The sequence below is a fragment of the Balaenoptera physalus genome, assembly GCF_965194825.1.
Source record: "Balaenoptera physalus genome assembly, chromosome: 7".
NCBI classification, from domain to species: Eukaryota; Metazoa; Chordata; class Mammalia; order Artiodactyla; family Balaenopteridae; genus Balaenoptera; species Balaenoptera physalus.
In genome coordinates, this window is record NC_138886.1 from 93,116,836 (window position 1) to 93,140,502 (window position 23,667).

The 23,667-nt window shown below is 38.2% G+C and overlaps 1 protein-coding gene and 1 pseudogene across 2 annotated transcripts in view; both read right to left on the reverse strand.

Annotated features, from left to right (window-relative positions):
* LOC309664384 (low-density lipoprotein receptor-related protein 12-like) overlaps positions 1–19,497 on the reverse strand; it is a 128,502-nt pseudogene extending 109,005 nt beyond the window's left edge. Inside the window, exon 1 of the transcript XR_014268443.1 lies at positions 19,391–19,497. The product of XR_014268443.1 is annotated as a low-density lipoprotein receptor-related protein 12-like (transcript). The remainder of the gene's footprint in view (positions 1–19,390) is intronic.
* Positions 1–21,484, reverse strand: part of LOC309664479 (V-type proton ATPase subunit B, brain isoform-like) — a 105,745-nt gene extending 84,261 nt beyond the window's left edge. Inside the window, exon 1 of the mRNA XM_082469995.1 lies at positions 21,383–21,484. The gene's annotated coding sequence lies outside the window, so the exon portion shown is untranslated. The remainder of the gene's footprint in view (positions 1–21,382) is intronic.
* Between the last annotated feature and the right edge of the window lie 2,183 nt (positions 21,485–23,667).

Genomic DNA, 23,667 nt, shown 5'->3' on the forward strand with positions numbered 1-23,667 from the left:
TGCACGCACATATTTAACGAGTAAATAAAAAATTAGATTACTATTGAATAAAGCAGTGCATTCTCAGGTATCTCATTAGATACATATATAAAGATAAAATAACTATTTGGACGTGAAAACAAAGACTATTACAAGAGACAAAGAAGGACACTACATAATGATCAAGGAATCAATCCAAGAAGAAGATATAAAAATTGTAAATATTTATGCACCCAACATAGGAGCACCTCAATACATAAGGCAAATGCTAACAGCCATAAAAGGGGAAATCAACAGTAACACAATCATAGTAGGGGACTTTAACACCCCTCTTTCACCAACGGACAGACCACAGACCATCCAAAATGAAAATAAATAAGGAAACACAAGCTTTAAATGATACACTAAACAAGATGGACTTAATTGATATTTATAGGACATTCCATCCAAACACAACAGAATACACTTTCTTCTCAAGTGCTCATGGAACATTCTCCAAGATAGATCATATCTTGGGTCACAAATCAAGCCTCGGTAAATTTAGAGAAAATTGAAATCATATCAAGTATCTTTTCTGACCACAACGCTATGAGACTAGATATCAATTACAGGAAAAAATCTGTAAGAAATACAAACACATGGAAGCTAAACAATACACTACTTAATAACCAAGAGATCACTGAAGAAATCAAGGAAGAAATCAAAAACTACCTAGAAACAAATGACAATGAAAACACGATCACCAAAAACCTATGGGATGCAGCAAAAGCAGTCCTAGAGGGAAGTTTATAGCAATACAATGCTACCTCAAGAAACAAGAAACATCTCAAATAAAAAACCTAACCTTACACCTAAAGCAATTACAGAAAGAAAAACAAAAAAAACCCCAAAGTTAGCAGAAGGAAAGAAATCATAAAGATCAGATCAGAAATAAATGAAAAAGAAATGAAGGAAACAATAGCAAAGATCAATAAAACTAAAAGCTGGCTCTTTGAGAAGATAAACAAAATTGATAAACCATTAGCCAGACTCATCAAGAAAAAAAGGGAGAAGACTCAAACCAACAGAATTAGAAATGAAAAAGGACAAGTAACAACTGACAATGCAGAAATACAAAGGATCATGAGAGATTACTGCAAGCAACTCTATGCCAATAGAATGGACAACCTGGAAGAAATGGACAAACTCTTATTAAAGCACAACCTTCCAAGACTGAACCAGGAAGAAATAGAAAATATAAACAAACCAAACACAAGCATTGAAATTGACACTGTGATTAAAAATCTTCCAACAAACAAAAGCCCAGGACCAGATGGCTTCACAGGGGAATTCCACAAACATTTAGAGAAGAGCTAACACCTATCCTTCTAAAACTCTTCCAAAATATAGCAGAGGAACACTCCCAAACTCATTCTACGAGGCCACCATCATCCTGCTACCAAAACCAGACAAAGATGTCACAAAGAAAGAAAACTACAGGCCAATATCACTGATGAACATAGATGCAAAAATCCTCAACAAAATACTAGCAAACAGAATCCAACAGCACATTAAAAGGATCATAAACCACGATCAAGTGGGGTTAATCCCAGGAATGAAAGGATTCTTCAATATACGCAAATCAATCAATGTGATACACCATATTAATAAATTGAAGAATAAAAACCATATGATCATCTCAATAGATGCAGAAAAAGCTTTCAACAAAATTCAACACCCATTTATGATAAAAACCCTCCAGAAAGTAGGCATAGAGGGAACCTACCTCAACATAATAAAGGTCAAATATGACAAACCCACAGCCAACATCTTTCTCAATGATGAAAAACTGAAACCATTCCCTCTAAGATCAGGAACAAGACAAGGGTGCCCACTCTCACCACTATTATTCAACATAGCTTTGGAAGTTACAGCCACAGCAATCAGAGAAGAAAAAGAAATAAAACGAATCCGAATCGGAAAAGAATAAGTAAAGCTGTCCCTGTTTGCAGGTAACATGATACTATACATAGAGAATCCTAAAGATGCTCCCAGAAAACTACTAGAGCTATTCAATGAATTTGGTAAAGTAGCACAATACAAAATTAATGCACAGAAATCTCTTGCGTTCCTATACACTAATGAGGAAAAATCTGAAGGAGAAATTAAGGAAACACTCCCATTTACCACTGCAACAAAAAGAATAAAATACCTAGCAATAAACCTACCTAGGGAGACAAAAGACCTATATGCAGAAAACTATAAGACACTGTTGAAAGAAATTAAAGATGATACAAATAGATGGAGAGATATACTATGCTCTTGGATTGGAAGAATCAACATTGTGAAAATGACTATACTACCCAAAGCAGTCTACAGATTCAATGCAATCCCTATCAAACTACCACTGGCATTTTTCACAGATGTAGAACAAAAATTTTCACAATTTGTATGGAAACACAAAAGACCCCAAATAGCCAAAGCAATCTTGAGAAAGAAAAACGGAGGTGGAGGAATCAGGCTCCCTGACTTCAGACTATACTACAAAGCTACAGTAATCAAGACAGTATGGTACTGGCACAAAAACAGAAATATAGATCAATGGAACAGGATAGAAAGCCTAGAGATAAACCCAAGCACATAGTCACCTTATTTTTGGTAAAGGTGGCAAGAATATACAATGGAGAAAAGACAGCCTCTTCAATAAGTGGTGCCAGGAAAACTGGACAGCTCCATGGAAAAGAATGAAATTAGAACACTCCCTAACACCATACACAAAAGTAAACTCAAAATGGATTAAAGACCTAAATGTAAGGCCAGACACTATCAAACTCTTAGAGGAAAACAGAGGCAGAACACTCTATGACATAAATCACAGCAAGATCCCTTTTGACCCACCTCCTAGAGAAATGGAAATAAAACAAAAATAAACAAGTGGCACCTAATGAAACATAAAAGCTTTTGCACAGCAAAGGAAACCATAAGCAAGACGAAAAGACAACCCTCAGAATGGGAGAAAGTATTTGCAAATGAAGCAACTGACAAAGGATTAATCTCCACAATTTACAAGCAGCTCATGCAGCTCAATATCAAAAAAACAAACAACCCAATCCAAAAATCGGCAGAAGACCTAAACAGACATTTCTCCAAAGAAGATATACAGATGGCCAACAAACACATGAAAGAATGCTCAACATCATTAATCATTAGAGAAATGCAAATCAAAACTACAATGAGATATCATCTCACACCAGTCAGAATGGCCATCATAAAAAAAAGCTACAAACAATAAATGCTGGAGAGGGTGTGGAGAAAAGGGAACACTCTTGCAATGTAAATTGATACAGCCACTATGGAGAATAGTATGGAGGTTCCTTAGAAAACTAAAAACAGATCTACCATATGACCCAGCAATCCCACTACTGGACATATACCCTGAGAAAACCATAATTCAAAAAGAGTCATGTATCACAATGTTCATTGCAGCTCTATTTACAATAGCCAGGACATGGAAGCAACCTAAGTGTCCATCGACAGATGAATGGATAAAGAAGATGTGGCACATATATACAATGGAATATTACTTAGCCTAAAAAAGAAACGAAACTGAGGTATTTGTAGTGAGGTAGATGGACCTAGAGTCTGTCATACAGAGTGAAGTAAGTCAGAAAAAGAAAAACAAATACCGTATGCTAACACATTTATATGGAACCTAAAAAAATAAAAAGAATGTTCATGAAGAACCTAGGGGCAAGACGGGAAAAAAGACGCAGACCTACTAGAGAATGGACTTGAGGATACGGGGAGGGGGAAGGGTAAGCTGGGACAATGTGAGAGAGTGGCATGGACATATATACACTACCAAATGTAAAACCGATAGCTGGTGGGAAGCAGCCGCATAGCACAGGGAGATCAGCTCAGTGCTTTGTGACCACCTAGAGGAGTAGGATAGGGAGGGTGGGAGGGAGGGAGACGCAAGAGGGAAGAGATATGGGGGATATGGGGATATATGTATACATATAGCTGATTCACTTTGTTATAAAGCAGAAGCTAACACACCATTGTAAAGCAATTATACTCCAAAAAAGATGATTAAAAAAAATCCATATTTCCAAAAAAAAAAAAAGATAAAATAACTATTTGGTATTATTTTCACAAGGTACAACTAAACATTTCTTTAAAAATTTTTCTGAAGAGGGTGTTTTTTTCCCTTTCTGTACAAAACTTCCAAACTGTGCTGGTGTACAGCACTCATGTCAAATAGAAGGTGAAACATTTTAATTCCGCAGCAAGTGGAAATTAAAAATTCACAGAATTTGTTGAATTATACCAGGTATGGAAATGGTCTTCTCTTTCGTAAACCTGACTATATGTATATTATACATAAGACTACATATAAGCATTATATAAGATTATAGAACTTAAAATTAGTTTATAAAAGATACAAATCTGTTAACCTAAAAGGAACTCCAGATTTTTATAGAAAATGCATCATAAGATCCAATTTCATTCTATTTAAAAATCTGAGAAATCGACAAATATTTTAATCACTTACAGGAAAATGTTTCAGTTATTTATCAGCAACAATAATTGGTGAAAGTTTCTACGTATAATAATAGTAAGATGTTAAGGACGTGAATTATATTGTGTCACCCAAATCCACCCAGTGGTGCTACTCATCATCCTTAACAGTTTTCACAGGTCTGCTTCCGCAAGCCAACAGTAGTCTATAAAAAAAATAGATTGGGTAAAAAAATCCACATGCTTAAATAGCCTCATACACCTATTCTAAAGTACAAACAAACTTTCACTGTTTAACCAAGAATATTCTCACTATCAGATGAAAGAACAATGAATGAAAAAACATGCAATCATATTAAAACATGAAACAGAAAACAGGACTTTTTCTGAGGAGGAAAATCAGTTTCATGATTTTGAAAAGCACACAAAATATCACATTTAATTTATTTTCTACTGATCATCCTTCTATTTATAACGGAATACTTTATCTCAATGTTTAAACAATGTCCATGGTTAAATTCTATTTATTTCTCAAAGAATATTAGCAAGATTTTAGTCTCCCTCTTCATCCTCTCCACTCATGTTTTACGATGGTTTAAATAATAGTTTCTAGTAAAAAAGTTATTTTCCTTCAGAACTTATACTTATTTCTATATTTCTTTTTGCTTCTTGTATTACAGCTCTGCTGAAGTTAAATTAGCTCTCATTCCATTATAGCAAATAAGTTTATATCATTATTTTTGGTGGTTTAAAATGTGACCATGTTTCTAGGTATTTTTTTTTTAATTATTGTTTTCCATTCATCTAACTCAGCACAATATGAGCTTTTGTAAGTGAGATACATTATTGCTTTTCAGTTTTAAGAAATTTTATTTTTATGTTACTAATTCTTTTAAATTTATTGAAACTGGTTTTATGGTTAGGTAAAAATGTAAATACTGCACATGTAATTGAAAAGCCTGCATAATATTTTCTAACTGTTATATATATATCCTTAAAATCAAAGTTAGAAATAATTTATTCAAATCTCTATATCCTTATCACTTCATTTTATTCTATTTTATGCTTATTTGTCTATTTTTCTCAGTTATTTTCTCCTCCCCTCTCTTCTTGCTTTCTGTTGAACAGACTGAAATCTACCCCCATCCCATTCCATTTTTCCTACTGGTTTGAAATGTGTATGTCTTATTACTCTTCTTTAAGTGGTCATCCTTAACATTTTACACTGCATTCTGCTTAACAATTTAACAAAGCCTAAAATTAAACAAAATAATGCAGGGACCTTAGAATGCTTTAAGTCTGGTAAGCCTTTTCCAACTATATTTTCAATTGTTCACTTAGATTTATCTTGTCTTCTTCCTTTGAATTCCATCAACTTCATAAAGATGTTGTTGTACAAACAGCTTTATTACTGTTCAAATATGTGATTATACCTGAGGACCTGCCATTTGTTTCTAGCTACTAGATTATAAGTACTCATAACTGCCCTCTGTAATAATTTTCTTTCTTGCTAAGTATATCCATTAACACTTCTTTACTGAAGGTTAATTGGCCTTAAATGCTCTTTGATTTTCTATTTCTGTGAATGGCTTTATCTTACCTTCATTCTTGAAAGAGAAAGAAAGAGAAAGTCAATGAGTCTACAATTCTTGGTGGGTAATTATTCCCTCTCAGAACTTTAACAGTTCTTGTCTCTGATTTTGTTTGTTTATTTGTTATACTTATCTTTTATCTGCTTTTAACACCTCTTGATTCTGGTGTTCTACAGTTCCAATATAAAGTGCTGTTTTGGGTGGGAATTTATTTTCCTTTGTATTACTAGGGATTTGCGAGGTTTCCTGAATCTAAACATTGGTGATTGTCTTCAATTCTGGGCAATTCCCATAGATTATCTCTTAAGTATTTCTTTTTCCCACATGCTCTTCCTTCTAGAACTCAGATCAGATACAAAAATCAATCGCTTTACCCCATCCCTTAACCTGGCTTTCCTATTTTCCATCTCTTCATCTCTCTGTGGTGCATGCTGGTTATTTATTTCAAATGTGTCTTCTAATTTGTTGAGTCTCTCTTCACCTGTGTCTAATCTGCTGTTTCAGCATTCACTAAATTCTTTATTTCAGTGATTACATTTTTCATTTCTCAATACTACTCTTTTTCAATTCTACTTGATCATTTTGATAGTCCCTTATTCTTTCCATTCTTCTAATCTTTTATTTCTTTATACATATAAAACAAATTTTATATCCTAAATCTATTTCAATATATACATTTATTTTGGTCTAATTCTGTAGTTTATTATTTCTGATGATTCTTCCTCTTGCATTTTATGTTTTTATTTTTATTGTGAGCATATGTTTCCTGGAAATGGATCTGTAAGAGTCTAGATGACTATATTCAACAGGAAGACAAGACATGGAGAGAAAGTGCCAGAAGTAGAGGGAGGGGTAACTGAAAGTCCTGATGGAAGAATGCCAGTGTAGCTAGGTGGTGGTTGTAGTTTAGGGTCAGTTAAAGGAGGGACTAGGAACAGTAAATGAAGGGAAGGGACCTTTCAAGGAATAAATGTGTGTGTGTGTGTGTGTGTGTGTGTGTGTGTGTGTGTGATGTGAGGGAATATTCGAAAATCTTTACCCAGAAAAGCAAGATCATCAGGTAAGTGGCCTTTAGAAAGATTATTCTGGCAGCAGGATAGCAAATGGATCAGAAGGAGGTGAGGTAGAGACAGGAAAATCATGAAGACAACAATAGTAAATGCCAGAGATTTAGAGGGTTTGAATAAGTCAGTGATGGGATAACTGAAGAAAAGGGGACATGAGAAAATTCAAGAGATGTGGCTAAACCTAACCTTTCACAATCAAACAGTAATGTTCTCTTTCCAAGGATCCACACCAAAGTTTTCATACCCATTCTAAGTGAGATGACATTCCAAAGCATACAAAATATGTTTGACTTGGACACTAACACTCATTTCACTATCATAAATGTCAAACAACCCATATTGATGGTCAGATACTATATGTCTTAGAAGACTTCATAAAAAACAGCCAGATAACAAGCAGTATATGTTTCAGCAGCATATTGTCTTAATCTGGGGAGTCCTTTTCAGCTAACGGAAAAATATATAAAACCGAAAGAAGTCAAAGTTGCTAGTGACAATTTAATCCAAATAGCTTAATCTGAAAAGCTTTATTGCTTAGAGAGATATAATATTACAGAAAGCTGAAACATATCAATGTACTGTTAGAGTTTCTAATTCTATGACATAAACTTATTTTTAAATATTCTTCTTTTGTAATATTGTCTTAATCTTGCAGTATTAGTGATAATACTTTGAATAATGGAAATACCCAGTATAAATGCCTTTCCCTAAAATTGCTTATCTGATTATTCTACCCAAAGTCATGGACCAAAGTCACATTTCTGATTTTACACTTGAGATCAACAGGAGCAAGAGTAATGGCTAAAATTCACTGAGGACTTACTATGTTCCAGGCATTATTTATATATATTAATTACTTTAATCTTCCTAACAAGTCTATGAGATGGGTTATAATTATTACTTATATTTTTGGAGACAAGGAAGCTGAGACCCAGAAAGGATAAGCACATTACCCAGGGTCACACAGCTGGCATTCATCAGTGGAAGCAGAAACCTAATCCAAACATTCCTTTCATAACCACTCCACTCCACTGCCTATCTGAAAGTGTGACTCATTATGTTAGTACATCTTGTTGAATTTTATAGTTTTATGCTGTTTGAAGGAGTGCTGCTGGAATCATCTTCATTTCTATACCTCCACTGGGCCCTTCTATGTAATTCTGAAAATACGAACGATCTTTGTTTGAAAATAGAGGTAGTCTTTAAGTGATAGCATGTGCATTTTGTCATGCCTTTGAGCTAGCTAGTCATAAAACTTCTCAAAGATAGTAACAGGTTTTGTTGACAATAATGGCCAGCCATAAACAGACTCAGAAATGCCTCACCCTAGACCAGGGGGTCAAGTCTGCAAGCACAATGGGAGCTTCCACTTGATGTTGCAGGTTACTGGACACAGAGTCCATGGTTCTCACTCCCAGAGGCAGCTGTGACCCAAATGAATTTAGCCTCATGGGTGTCAAGGAGACAACTGGACACCTACACTGAAGTGCAATGGCCACCTGTGCACCTGCAGGCCCTCTGCCCTGATGTGCAGTGAGCCTTTCCCACCTGGATTAGATGCTGCTTCAAGTATCAGGTAGACACTATGAACCAGGCTTGTGGAGAATGCCAATTACACACTGCCCCCAGGCACCTCTGTTTCAGGCTCCTCCTGAATATGGAGCCTTGCTGAGATCAGACTTGATCAAGATCTCCCTAGGTAACAGTCATCTTGCCTAATAATACCTGCCAGAAGGCCTCCTCTTTGCTGCTTGTTGGTCTTTGGTAGTTCCCCTGACACCTGGCCTTTTCAAGCTCTCCCTCAGGGCTTCCCAGCAACTTTTAGAACAGGCACCATGCTTTTTATCAAAGCCTTGGGTCAGAAGTTATGTCAGGCATTTTCCTACTGGAAGAAAACAAAACACTCAAAATCAGCCAATGGATCCTTCCGTGAACAAATCAGTTGGCTAGTAGAGAGCTCAGGGATAGTCACATAAAAATTCATTTTGATTAGGCCACCTAAAAAATGATTGTAAAATACACAGGGGGACTCTGCAGATATTCTATATACTTTCAAGGTAGCATATTTAAAATAGATTAATTTCTCCATTTATTTGGTACTTACTGAGTACCATCAGCAAAGCACTGCAGGAACAAAGAAGCGTGATTCTGTTTTCAGGAAGTTTAAAATCTGATTAAGGAGGGAGACATGTAACCAAGCATCTGTTCTATGAAGCCAGTAAGAGCCTGAAAGCTAGTGCTTTTCATAATAGATGTTAAACTAATTACCTAAATGGATTGTGCATTTTGCTTTCTTGTCAAAGTGATGCAGTCAAAGCACCTGGTCAAGGATCAAGTTGCAATCACTTCCTGGCTCCACCACTGGTCATGAGGGCCAACCTTTCCTGTCACAGTAGCTAGATAAGAGCAGTCACAACACAGACAAAACAGTCGAAGTCAGATCTGGGGATCTTGCTGGATGTTTGGGGAAAGAGAATCATTCACCTTTTCACTCATCCAACAAATATGTATTGAGAACCCACTGTCTTCCAGGACCATCCCTGTGCTCTGGGGATTAGGAAGTAGGAATAACAACAAAAAAGAAAGAGGAAGTGTCTGCTTTCCTGGAGCTTGAGTTGAGGGAATAAACAAATAAATACATGCTTAGTGCTTCAGGGTAATAAGGACCAAAGTCCAAATAGAGGAAAGCATTCTCTCTACCACTGTGATCAGGAAGGTCGACCTTGGACATGGAGCTACCAAGCAGATTCCTGCCTGAGCATCAAGCTGACACTGGGAAGACAGAGCGGAAACATGAAGAGAGGCTGATCCTGATGGCACAGCCTCATCTGGATCTAACCTTGCCTGAAATGCAATGATGTGAACCAACAATTCCCCGTTTTGTTGAAGTCACTTGCCAATACCCCAGTCCTTCACACTGCCATTTCTTATTACTCCACATAGAATCAAACAACCATTAAGTCCTGAAAGTGTTCTTTGTGTGCAGTGTCACGTTTTCTTTCTCACTGCCATCCTCCCACTTCAGTCCCTCTTACACCTGGGAAATGGAATAAGAGTGGAAGACCTCAGGGGGATGGATCCCACAGGAAGTAGTGAAGGAGGAAGGACACCTCTTTGGCTGGCCAAATCCACGCAAGTCAACCCAGGAAGTCATTCGGCATCACCTCCATCTAAGAAAATGGAAGAAGATGCTCATGAAGGCTCTGGGCATGTTGATGCTGGGGGTTGGGAAGGAGGCCTTGGGAGGGTGGGTAAGCCTGTCTCATCCCTAGGGAACTGGGATGGTGATTAAGATACAACATATGTCCTTTTCATGCTCAAATGCGCAATAGCCTGCAGGATGTATCTCCCCACTCCTGCTTCACCTTGCAGCAATATTCATGAGGAAAAGGAACTTTCCCTAGGCAAACATGCAGCCTATCTTCCAACAAATGAATCCTATCACTTAGAAGAAGAACAAGTGAAATCAGTCCATAGCGATGCAAATCTCCCAAAGATCAGGTTTTCAGGTTTCTTAAAATAGATCAGTAGTTCATCATGACAAAAGAATAGTAAATAATTATGATCCAAAATTTATTCTTATAATCTGGAAAATCAATATTATGTTTGTTAACCTTGTACCATAGTTCAAAATAGATCATTTGACTTACCTCTAATAGGTAATTGACTCTGAGATCTGTCAATTCTACTGTGTTCTATGCCAGAAAAAATATTTTTCAGAAATGTTCCTTGTCACTTTAAGAAAGCAAAGAGTAATTTGGCGTTTGCTCCCTTAAACTCTCTTATACATACCTTAACTAAACTCTAGTCAACATATCCTCTTTCAGTCCCCCAGTTTTTTTAACCCCTCGCGATGACGGCATGGTTCACACCATAGAAAAGGATGTGTGCTCTGAAATGTCAAGGCTCACAGGTTTTCTTATCAGAACTTCCGTGAATTGAGACTTCCCTGGTGGAGCAGTGGTTAAGAGTCCGCCTGCCAATACAGGGAACACGGGTTCGATCCCTAGTCCAGGAAGATCCCACATGCCGCGGAGCAACTAAGCCCACGCACCACAACTACTGAAGCCCTTGCGCCTAGAGCCCATGCTCCGAAACAAGAGAAGGCACCTCAATGAGAAGTCCGCGCACCACAACATAGAGTAACCCACGCTGGTCGCAACTAGAGAACGCCCGTAGCCTCAGTGCCGCAATGAAGACCCAACACAGCCAAAAATTAATTAATTAATTAATTAATTAAAAAAAGAAAACTTCCATGAATTAACACAACGTTGCAGAGAAGCCTAAGAATCACAGACACACAGCAGCTAGCCAGCTTGATGACATTACACAGCTATATTTTTCTTTTTATGTTGTATTATTATACTTTTAGTGTATAGCAATGTCCTTATTCTCAAGTTTCTAATCATCAAAGACACAGCAAACGTAAAGCTATATGACAAATCCTTAATTTTGATAATCTCCAAACATTTGAACAGATGTCTATAGAAACATATTATTTTTCTTACATCAGCCAAATCTGAGACATTAAAATAGTTAACAGTTCTTAAAATATTTTCTTCCATAATAGTTTATATTAAAATTACTTTCTTTGACCTGAATCAAATTACTGAATTATTTTCGCATGCTAATCAGATTCCCTTTATTATATCTACTCGCCTTTAAATCAAAATCCTACCAGCCATTCCTTAGAACTGTATTAACAGGAACCAGGACCTGGGAAGGCCTCAGAGGCAGGTTAAGTGCTGCTGGTTCTAACGGTGGCTGCATAGCAATATCCTAGAACACAAAACACCTCCGACACGTGAAGGCAATAGTTTCAACTGGGGCTCAACTGGGTCAGGGCAGATGTCTTTGTATTTCCTGATTGCTCACATGCTCAGAAATCCAAAGTGGAGAATATCCGTTCTGCATGGTAACAAGTAAGAAATAGCTCAATCCCACGTAACTGGATCGTCACCTAATCCAATCTGAGCCTCGCTTACAACTATTGACAGTGGTTTTTAATTCCTTCAGCCGGTCTCTCTACCCAACCAGCCTCCCTTAAGACACACAAACATACGTACACACACATGGTTCATTCTGCCACTTCTCCCACCAATTCACCACTCCGAGGAAGAGTGTATTTAGCTTAACTTTGTCAAGCTCTTTGGCTGCCTGAGGATTTATAAATGCTAAAATAAAAACTAATTACAACCTTGAGAACTGCAGGTGGCACCTGGTCTTATGTCTCAAGGCAGCAGGTCGCTCCTGCATCATCCAAGCAGCAATGTCACTGCTTGCTCCTAAGCTCCAGAGAAACCCTCTGTTGGGTCTCGAACACCCCAAGTAATGAGATGCTACTGAAACGACCATGTGGGGACCCTAGGTCTATGCCACAGCGTTCAGTGGCTTCTGAGGTTATCGAAACTGCCACTGATTCCAAACAAGGTTCACCAGCCCCTTCCTCCCACAGTGGTCCAGTGAACACGTGGCATAAAAATTCCTTCTCCACAGGTGACAGCCACTAAGGCCAGAGATGGAACCACAGGTGATACAACTTAGGAACACATAAATTTAAATATCTGATACACCATTTACCATATCCCTAAAATGACTCATCCGAAAGGATCATATTTGCCAGTTTCAAAAACAAACTTTTTTCAAGTTTCTCTCCATGAGTTAGCTATAACTAGCACATCCTCCATGAGTATCTTTTCCTGATGTACTACCGAGTAAAAACCTAATAAAAGCCATAGCCTAGATAAAATATATCATTTTTTCATTTGTGATTAACAGCCTTGGAGGGAGGTTTTTTTTTAAACTGGTCCATTAAACGGGCATATATTTAAATAAAAATTATATAGTTTCTAACTTTAAACTACTCAAAATTTCAAGTACTTTATGTTTCAATTCTATTTCAAATCAGTACACTGAAAATACCCATTACCTGGAAACTAAGGAGAATATTTTTATTTTTTATGGCGAGCCAGACTCCCTATATTATTATTGAAAAGTAAAGTTTCTAATGAACCAGAAAGGAAATTTATTGTAAAGCAACACTCAAACTAAGCACATGTATTATCACACAAGGTTATGTGTACACCTACCAGACATGTGCAATCTCTATGTCAAAGCATTATTTTCAAAAAGTTAAAAACACAACACGTACAAATATAGAACAAATGCATGCCAAAGAATCATAAACTCATTAATGACTAATCCAGTAAAAGAGCATTTTGAGAAACTAGGAATTTACAGGCATTTAGAGAAGAACATTAGAATGAGATTGCTAGGTTACAAAAAAACTGATCAATGTCCTACAGGGCAATAAAACCTTTGTAGTTACCATATGTACCTGAAAAAAAAAAAAAGAAATCATCAATTTCAGCGTCTAAACTCCAATCAAATGGTAAATGACCAAGTCAGACATGGGTGCATTCTTCTAGGTAATTAAACAATCATGTGGGCCTATTAAACGATGTTCCTGCATAATGTCAAAAGGTCACTCTATCATACCCTCTCTTTTTTTAACTTTTTATTTTACATTGGAGTATAGTTGATCTACAATGTTGTGTTAGTTTTTACAGTATTTACAAGTTGTGTATAACTTTAATTAGCACACAGATTTTAACCTTACGCCATAGAACTCAAACTGGAAAAAACAAGTATGATATTTTGAAGGAACGTATTACATGTGGCTTCCTGCCTCTCAGAAATAGGTAGACATAAATAATTCAGTTTTTAAAAGTTATTCAATACGATGCAACAGAGCCTATAGCAATCAGCACCGCAACGGGCCCCAGGTAGGCAGATTGAGTGGGGACACTTTGGAAGTTACTCTGAAGAACTTTGTATGTTGAAGCCAAGCCTTTAAACGCTCTGAAAAGTTAAGTGGGGAGAAGATCCAGAGGTTAATTTCATATTTGTTTGTCAGGATTAGAATTAGAATTGCAGGTCAACCCTGGATCTATTCATTCCAAATTGTTTGAACTCTTTTATACTTTTATAAGTATACTTTTATATTCAAATTCTGATTTTGATTTAAAGGGAAAAATTCAAATTCAAATTTGTTCAGTTAATTGAGATTTTTGTCAGTGAATATGTCCTTTATTTAGTACTCTTGAATGATTTGGGGTTTTTTTTCCAAATCAACTCAAAGGAGCAGACATTCTTGAGCTCCAGTCTTCTCCCCAGAACAGGCTTTCAGGCGTGGGAGGGTCACTGATAATGTGTCTTTAGGGTCATTTTGTTTGTTTGTTTGCTTAAAGAGTGTCCCCCAGTTGCATAAGCTTCAGGACCCTCACAGCTCTAGCCTTGCCTGTCACTCTGTGTTGATAGTCACATAGACTTTGTAAGTGTTTTTGGAGGAAAAAATGTTGTTGTTTTCCCGAAGTTTTCAAAAATATTCTGACCTCAGTATTTCTGGGAAGTTTATTCAAATATGATTTTTTTAAAAAAACGGTCCGTTTACCAGTTTGTTGAAGACTCTTTCCAACAAGTCCAAGCTCCAGTGCTTACTAAATACCTCTCTCCATATTCTACGCTCATTTTCCCCAACATGTTTCAATGAATCACGAATGGATTCCCCATTCACCTGCTCCAGGGGCACATCCTCTGATAGGCTCCCTCCCTAAACCAAGGAACATATTACATACGGTCTAATGCCTTTCAGAAATAGGTAGACATAAGTAATTCAATCTAAATATCAACCAAAATACTGACATTTTCTTATTCAGATTATATCTCTTCTTCCTCCCCAAAGATCTGAAAATTCATAAAGAAACAGTAGATTCACAGGGATAATCCTGATTAACTTGGAGGATTCGACTCACTCTAGAAAACCACTAAGCACACTATTGAGACAAAAAGAAGCCTGCACCAATTAAAACAGTAGCAGGATTTTAGTCCATATTACCCAAGGTGAAAACTTCTTTATGGACTGTATTGTCTTAGCACACATGGCATTACTTGAGAGTGACTGTGCTCACATAGCAATAGAATATGTTGATGACACTTAGCAAATAATTACAAAGAATCTGTGCCCATTGAAATGACAGGAGTTCTGACAAACAATACCCTTGAGAAGAGACATTTGATAAACACACTATTAGACATTCACTTAAATCAATTCTCACGATTTTATATTTCTTAGCAGTTGTAGCATTATGTTCAGTTCCTCCATTCTGCAATTCCTGTATTTTTATACCAAATTCTTAAGGTTAATCATGTTATTGGGTTAGGATAATTTATACAACAAGTGTCTCACTATTATACTGTGTTATGTTATTTTTCTTTTAAAAGAATAATATTGTGTGATAATATCTATTAGAGGATCATATTAATAAACTTTCATTAAAGATGATACAGTAACACTTTAGCACATAAGGAGCCATTGCTCCAGTGAAGAAAGGATTCAAATCTGATACAAATCTTCAAATTGAGGTGCTAATATATTTGCCTAGATCAAGCACTAGGTATTACATGAAGAGCACATGTTTGTCTCCCATGCTGGCCAACAAAATGGGCTTGATCTGCTCCCCCAACCAAGGGCAGAGACCTCTCATACATATGCAGGACATAACAGGGAGGAGACATTGTTGGATAAAAACAAATCCTGATTACCACTCCTAGAACAGTGATTCAAGTTGTGTGCCCCACCTGTAGTGGGCCAGAAATACATCTTTTATTCTCACAACAAGAAGGGCACTTTTGACAGGGGAAGGAAACAAAAGAAGACTTCTAGAGAAAATTACAAGTACTGAGATTTAACAAGGTGCGGATGAGTGTGTAACACTCACTAAATTGAACCCCTGGATCTATAAATATCATCATTTACGTCAAATAATCACCATCAACAGCGGCTGAAATGTCTAACACTGGCTCAGTCCTTTTCAGAGACTTCAGTCCTTTTTCTTTTCACTGGGGAGTAGAGTTAGGGAGGACAGCAGCTACTAGCTGTAGCTGGCACTTTACTTATATGGGGAAAATAATTCAGCTGTAAATTAACTTCCAATTGTGTTGTTCCTTAATCGGGAAAGAGTGAACATTACTCCTCAAAGTGACATGCGATCCAGGAGACAGAATTACAACACTAAATATGCAATCAAAATATTGACATTTTCTTATTCAGATTATATCTTCTTCCTCCCCCCCCAAAAAGATCTGAAAGTTCATAAACAAATAGTAGATTCACAGGGATAATCCTAAAACAGAGAGCTACTGCCCTTTTCCACTTGTGGCTCATGGTAGGAAGTGAGCAAACCAACCACTGTCTGCACAACAACTTCTGGAAAACAGGGCTCTAACTTGGAATCTATATTCTAACTTTCCTCTTGCGTTCCATTTAAGAGGATAACTCCATTAGAATAACACTTTCATCTTGACTAAATACAAAGAGTTCTAGAAGGCAGACCAAGTAGAGATGCACAATTTTTAAACATCAGGTCCTAGAGGATGCTGTCCATTCAACTTGTTTTATCTTCAAAAAGACAGAGAATAAGAGAAAAAAAAAGCCCATGTTTTTGGCTATTTAGAAACATTACTCTCGCCCTGTGTAGACTCCTCCTGACTTAAAATTTCCCATTAATTATAAAGATTCATGTCAAAACACGGATAATTTCTGAGATGTCAAATGGTTCAACCAAGTCCTGTATGAGAGTATGTCTTATGCCAGAACCTCACCCAGGTTGACCCCCCCCCGCCCCTCCCCCCCGTCTGACTAATTTACTACTGAAAACCAGTTGTAAATAGAGGAAAAATGTCACTGTATCCTTTTGGGGAGAAGATCTTTACCTTTTTAAAAATTTACATACAGTTCTCATTATTTTATCAGGGCTTAAGAATATTTCATTTTTGTTAGTTTTAAAGTCTTGTCTGAAAAGATTACTTGAGTTCTTAAAACACTTCTTAGGAATAAAAGGTTAGCGATCAAAAGACTTGAGCAAATGCTGTGTTCGTGATTTCTTGTTGGTAGCCTAAATCCCATCCTGCTGGCAAACTCCTCTTTAGAATTTCTCAAATGATGGGACAGGACTAAAAGAACCCTCTACCTTGATTTATGTAGTAAGAAATTTCAAATATAGGTTTGAAATACCTTGCTTGTATATACATCTACACATACAAACAAACACCTCCCAAACAGTCGAGAGTTAAGGAAAAATCCAATTGGTCAAATTAGCTAATCTAGACTATAATAAGATTCATTCACCATTACTTCTACTGCTACAAAGGATACTGTCAAATGAGATTAGCAAGCAATTATCAAACACAGTTTGTGTACCCTCTATGAATCTTTAAGTCTGCAAAGACATTTAAATATATACTTGACACTTGAACAACTACAGTAGCCATCTTTGCGGTGATCAAGGACTCTACAGTATCTAAAATGTTCTTAGCCATGCAAATTTACATAGGTACTTTCAACTTACTGAACGTTTAATCAGAGTACTAAACACATCTAAATAAAACAGAGGCTGAAAAGTGAAAACTAGCATTGACATTTGAAGAGTCAGCCAGAGACCCAGACGAACTGAGCTTAGAGATATATTTAATTCAGAAAAGGCTATCTGCCTGGATATTCAGACATGGAGCACCTCAGAGCATGTGACTCTTAAAAAAGATGCTCAGTATGAAGAACATGATACCTCTGTGGATTTCAGGGAATAAAATACAAACAGAAAATAAAGAAATATCAAAATAACTGATCTTGCAATATCCTGTAATCACAACTAAGGAGACAAGAAAGGCAGCACAGCACTCTGCTTCTCTTCTAAGGGAAGGATTTTTGAAGCCATGTTTCCTTTAAGTAAGAGTGACCTCTGGTGACTTTTTAATTGCACCTCAGTGTACTATGTTAAATTATTCCATAATTCTTTTATACTAGCAAATCATTTAGTCCTACATTTTTAATTTCTTAGCAAAGTGATAAATGCTTTACTGCAGGACCTAAGGATTTCATATAAATGCCTCCATTTTAATTAATTCATGGAAATTGTGCCCAAAGCTAAATTAAAATTCTGTCTGAAACACGGGGCAGTATTTTCTTAAAGGAGACTAAGGCTCATTTTCAGGAGTGACTCATATAATATGGCATTAAATGAGCTGATACTGAATGATGACAACACAAACTTATCACAGCCTCGGGGCATATCTGGATGAATGCTGGAAGGGTAACTATTTGTACAATATGCTTTTCACTTTAGCACAAACTTCTGGTAAGGGCAGAGTTCCCCGGCCCACCCCACCCCCAGCAGCAAGGTCGGTTTCTAACATGCCTACTAGCACTTTCTTGAAATGCATAAGAGCTTGTCTTACTCCCTACAACCTGATTTTTAAAAAATTCTTGAGGGGGATGGGGTGTGGATGTAGGACTAAGGGGGCTTTCTTCCAATCCCTCAAGGAAAGAAAAGCCCTATGGTGGAGATTTCAATCTGAATAACACTTCGAAAACTTTTTCCGATTTCCAGATTAAAATGCCTTGAGGGTCGGCTGAATCAATTTGGCTAGCATCTTTAGATCAGACTCACATTGCCAGTCCAGAACTGAGAGGTTAATACATCTTCACTGAACCAACAAAATGAGAAACACAGCACATCACGATATACAAGCATGTGCACTTGCAAATGAACCTGAATGGCAGGTTATGTTTTTCCTTTAAGCAAAAGCCTTCTAATTTTGAGGGGTCTCTCCTTCTCGTAATTCTGGGGACTAACCAGGTTTGCCGCCTGGGCTCTGCTGCGGAGCCTGCCCGCCGCTGCAGCGCCCGAGTTCTTGGTACCCGATTCCGCAGGGCGCCAACTGCAAACATCTACGCTAATGCAGGACCCGGCCAGGTCGGCCAACGATTTCCTTTCTGACATAAATCCTGCAAAATGTACTCATAGTAAAAACAAATAAATGACATATTGGCATGCTCTTCTCTCCTCATCTCCTGCTATTCTCTCTCTCTGGTCTCTCTCCGCCTCAATATTCTCATGCTAATTTTAGGTTTTACTAGAACTTGAGCTTTCTCAATGAATATTCAAAACAACAGCACACAGACAAAATTCAGCTCGCAGACAAGTCAAAAACAGGCTTTGTGTATTACAGACCTGACAAGTGGAAAAACCATTGTAAACCATCCTATCCAAGCGTTGGGACTTTGCGATGTTTTTTAAATGCCTCATTTTCAGAAGCAGACCAGTGATTCCATTTGTAAAACTCAATTATTTTTTTTAAAAAACACGAATTCTCAGTTGACAGTATAAGTTTTAAAAGATTTGCTGTACTCACAAGTATTCCCTGCTGCTAATGTACTCCAGGGCTGGGCAGACAAAAGAAAGAGCATCCTGAGACAGGCTCCCGCGGCGGAGTCCATGTTCACAGTCGCCGGGGCTCCCCACCCCAAAACCCCAGGTGTCCAGACAGCTGCTCTGAGCCGGAGTCTGCAAGCTCCCTCCCGCTCGGGGTAGCTAGCGCTCCCTCCTCCGGGCTCGGTGAACCCGCGCAGCCGGCGGGGCGGGAGCCCCAACCTGCAGCCACACCCCCACCCCCACCCCACCTCACCCCCACCCGCCCCCGCCACGCTGCGAGCTCCACGCGTCCTGGGCGCTCCTGGCGGTGGCGGGAGGAAGTGCGAGTCAAGTCGGTGAAGGTCTTCAACCTGCGCTCGCTCCGAATCCGAATCCGAATCCGCGGTCCTAGCTCCTTCACCGGCAGGTTTCCCACTCTGAACAGCTGAGCAATTTAGTGGACTTCAGTCTGAGACCGAGCTTCACCACGCTGATGATGCTTGAGCATTAACACCGATGCTAGGAAAAAGGTGAGTTTCTTTTTTTTTGCTTGAAAAGAAGTTAGGACAAGTAACTAACCCGGTTTGAAGAAAATATTTACATGTACTGAGAACTGTTGTAAAAAAGACTGCTTTTGTTTTCTCAACTCAATTAATGATTCATATTTAAAAATAAAAACCTAAAGAACCTTATTATGGTAATCATTTCGAAATATATACGGTTATATATACAGTGTTATGTGTCAAAATACATCTCAAGAAAGCTGGAAAAAATTAAAATTAAAAAATAATTAATTAAAACACCGACCCGACTTCTAGTATAATGTCAGCATTTTATTATGTATATTCCTACTTGGAGATTTGAGAATTGTGGTCAGCAGATATATAAAACTAAAAACTGGCATCCTGGGAGAAGGAATCTTACTCCAAATATCATCAGGGAAGTGACCTTATGTTAAGTAGGTAAATTGAATACACTTAATTGAAGAATGAAGAGTTTTGAATCAACTTCTATATACTGTATGTGTATTCCTTTCCATTCAAATTCTTTAATACAATTACCCAGAAGTTCATATTGAAAAATGATGGAATAGAAAAGGCATCTTAAATAAATAAATAAATGGATAGATAAATAAATGGATAGATAGATAAGCAGAAAACTAAATTGTTTCAGAGTATACAGATAGAGGCCTGATGGCCCATGGAGGAAGAAGGATTTCAAGATCCATGACCTTGAGGTAAGTCACATGGCCTCCTCTACTTCCTAAAGAGGCTGCCAGCAGATGTAAATGAAGGAGGTATGAGCATGGCATCACTAGGATCAATACTCTCCTAAAACTGTGACCAGACTCATGACAAATGTGCTGAGACTTAGGAACAGTGTCCAGGCATTCTTGCACCATCCAAAGGGATCAGAATATGAAAGTAACTTTAACCTTGAGTAGGGCATTATATGCCTGAGAACAAAGCAGAAAAGCTGTTTTTATTATTTCTATTCTGCAACCTGGGTAAAAAACAAAAACAGGAATAGAATATGTAAATAGCTTGGCAAGGCCACCGAATTTACAAGTAGAATTTGACCCAAATATGTAGATTCTGATCCCAACTTTCCAGCTTTCTCCACTCCGACTCAGGGTCCCTGGGAATCAGGAACTCTTCCCACCCACCCCATCAATCAGCAGTCCCGGGAAACACTGAGCAAAGCTTGCTCGGAGGGTGCATTTAGAACCTTGAAAAAAGCCACAAGCGGTAGAGTGACCTTCATTTATTAGTCAGACATTTTCCTAGTGCCTAATGCATGTCCCAGAACCTGAATATGGTATTTCTCATTTTTAAAGCAAATATAAATTAATGATTTACATTAAGTGTCTAATATTTTTTAAAGCCTATACAACAGACAGTCTGTGTGTTTGTGTGTGTAATCTAAATAAATGGTCACAGCATTCCTTTGAAGTAAATGTTACTCTGCCCATTTAATGGATAGACAGACTAACCTCAGAGAGTTTAATGGATGTGTCACAAAGCAAGCCAGACTTGGACCAGGTCAGCTGAGCTCTGAAACCCCTTCTCACTGGCCCTCAGGTCTCTGAAACAGAAAAGTTGTCACCTGTGAAAACTCTATTCAGTTGTTCATGGGAAATCCATTTAAAATGGGTTAGAAGGCGCCTCAATAATTGATGTCAATTAAAACCAAAAAGGACAATGCTGGTAAATTACTTGAGCAGACATTCAGGAGGGATTTTCCAAGTCAGAGATGAAACAGCTCACGAGGGATTGAGATTTTCAGGCAGATGTCCTTGTGCAGTGCACAGCACTGACCACTGGACAGCACTGGGGCTGTTACATGATCTTCCAAGACAAGGGCAGCCCCAGGTGAGGAGGCTTGAAGAGACCAGGCAAAGCAGGGCCCAAAGCAGGGACTTGCTAGCAGACAGCTAATGCGACTCCTGGTTTGACCCCTTTCCAGCTGCCTTCTTTCGCTGGAGACTTCGTGGCTTTGTGCTTCACTTTTCTTGTTTGTAGAACGGTGATGATAGCCAGTCATAGAGCCATTATGAAATTACAGGCCTGAAACCCCCACAAAGGGATGGAAACTGCTGAGCATTCCACGTACCAGCCCCAGAGCTGCCCTGGGAGTTGGTACCCACCCGTGAGACCCCCGGCAGCTGCTCAGCATCTGTGATCCTCAGCTTCGTTGTCTGTTTCATAAGATAATAGAAGTCTTACCAGCAGAGAACTGATCCAAGGGTTACAGGAGAAAATGAATGTCAAGTACTTAACACCATGCTCATCCACAGGGCGCTGGATCAGGTAGGCTGATGCTAGAGCTCCAGGCTCAGAGGAGAAAGGATGCCTAACGGGACCGCCAAGGCCTCCAAGCTAAATCCCTGCAGGTCAGGGGCAGTCCGCTGCATTCTGTGACCTGTTTCCACAGCCCTTTGCTCTTTTATATAAGAAAGATGACAGATAATCAACAAGGACCTACTGTATAGCACAGGGAACTCTACTCAACATTCTGTCATAATCTATATGGGAAAAGAATCTGTAAAAGAATGGATACATGTATATGTATAACTGAATCACTTTGCTGTACAACTGAAACTAACACAATATTGTAAATCAGCTATACTCCAATATAAAATTAAATTAAATTTAAAAAAATCAAAACAAAGGAAAGGTGAAGAAAATGTGTAGATCTAATCTTGCACATTTCTATAAGTGATGATTCAAACCCCACAAATCACGCACGCGCATATATCTTTGTGTCTGCAGAGTTCACACCAAACACAAAAGAGAACTTGAAATCAGCACACGTCACAAATAAAAGACAAGAAATCAACTTCCGATGTTCAGAAGTGTGTGGACCCTCATATGTGTAAGTGCAGACAGGCTGCCTAGGAAAGTATATTCTAAGTGAAACTACACCCTTGGCATTTCCTGACCAAAGTCATCTGTTTTCCTGCTCACCTGGGAGCAGACTGTGCACTCAGGATTCCCCACCGAGAAGAGGAAGGATCAACTCACCCCACCCGAATGAAATCCTTTCTCAATGCTCTCCATAGATCAAAACATGACTCCATTCATTTTTCTTCTTTATTCAGCAGTTTTCTCCCTGTAAATTATTTCTGCGTGTTTTATCTAAATCTGGGAATACATTTAACTTTACTCTTGTAATGGGAACAGATTTATCATTAAATCCTCTGAAAGAATACTGTGAATCAAATAGAATAGTATTTCTATTAGGAGTCATTTTTCTCATAAGCCCCCAGGCAACAAATCCTGAAGAACAGTTATGGAGAGACAGACTGCAGGGAGAAGAGCTGTCACATGTGTGATAAAAAACACACTGCACGGTGTCTTCGCAGGTTATCTCTGATGAGCTATGTTCCCTATAACTAGCCCTTGGAAGCCCTGGTTTTAACAACCAAAGGATTATGCATCTAATTACATAAAATCTCAGCTAGAGAATAGTCAGCCTCATTTTGTTACCCGAAAAACTAGGTTCGCCTCTTGGTGGGTGTCGAGCCAAAAGACACAACCAAGACAAAGAGTGAGAGAAGGAAGGATTTGTTACTTGCAGCAAGTAAGTAGAACACCAGTGATCTTTCCCAAAGCAGTTTCTCCCCAAACAGCAAAACTGGGGAAGTTTTAAGCTAAGGGTACATGGATATTCATGAAAGGACTTGGGAGGTAGGCAGAGCCCAGGCTTCAGTTGATTGAAATCCGGAGGATCAGAAAAGGTCAAGGCCATCATCCCTTAGGTTCCGTTTGACCTGGT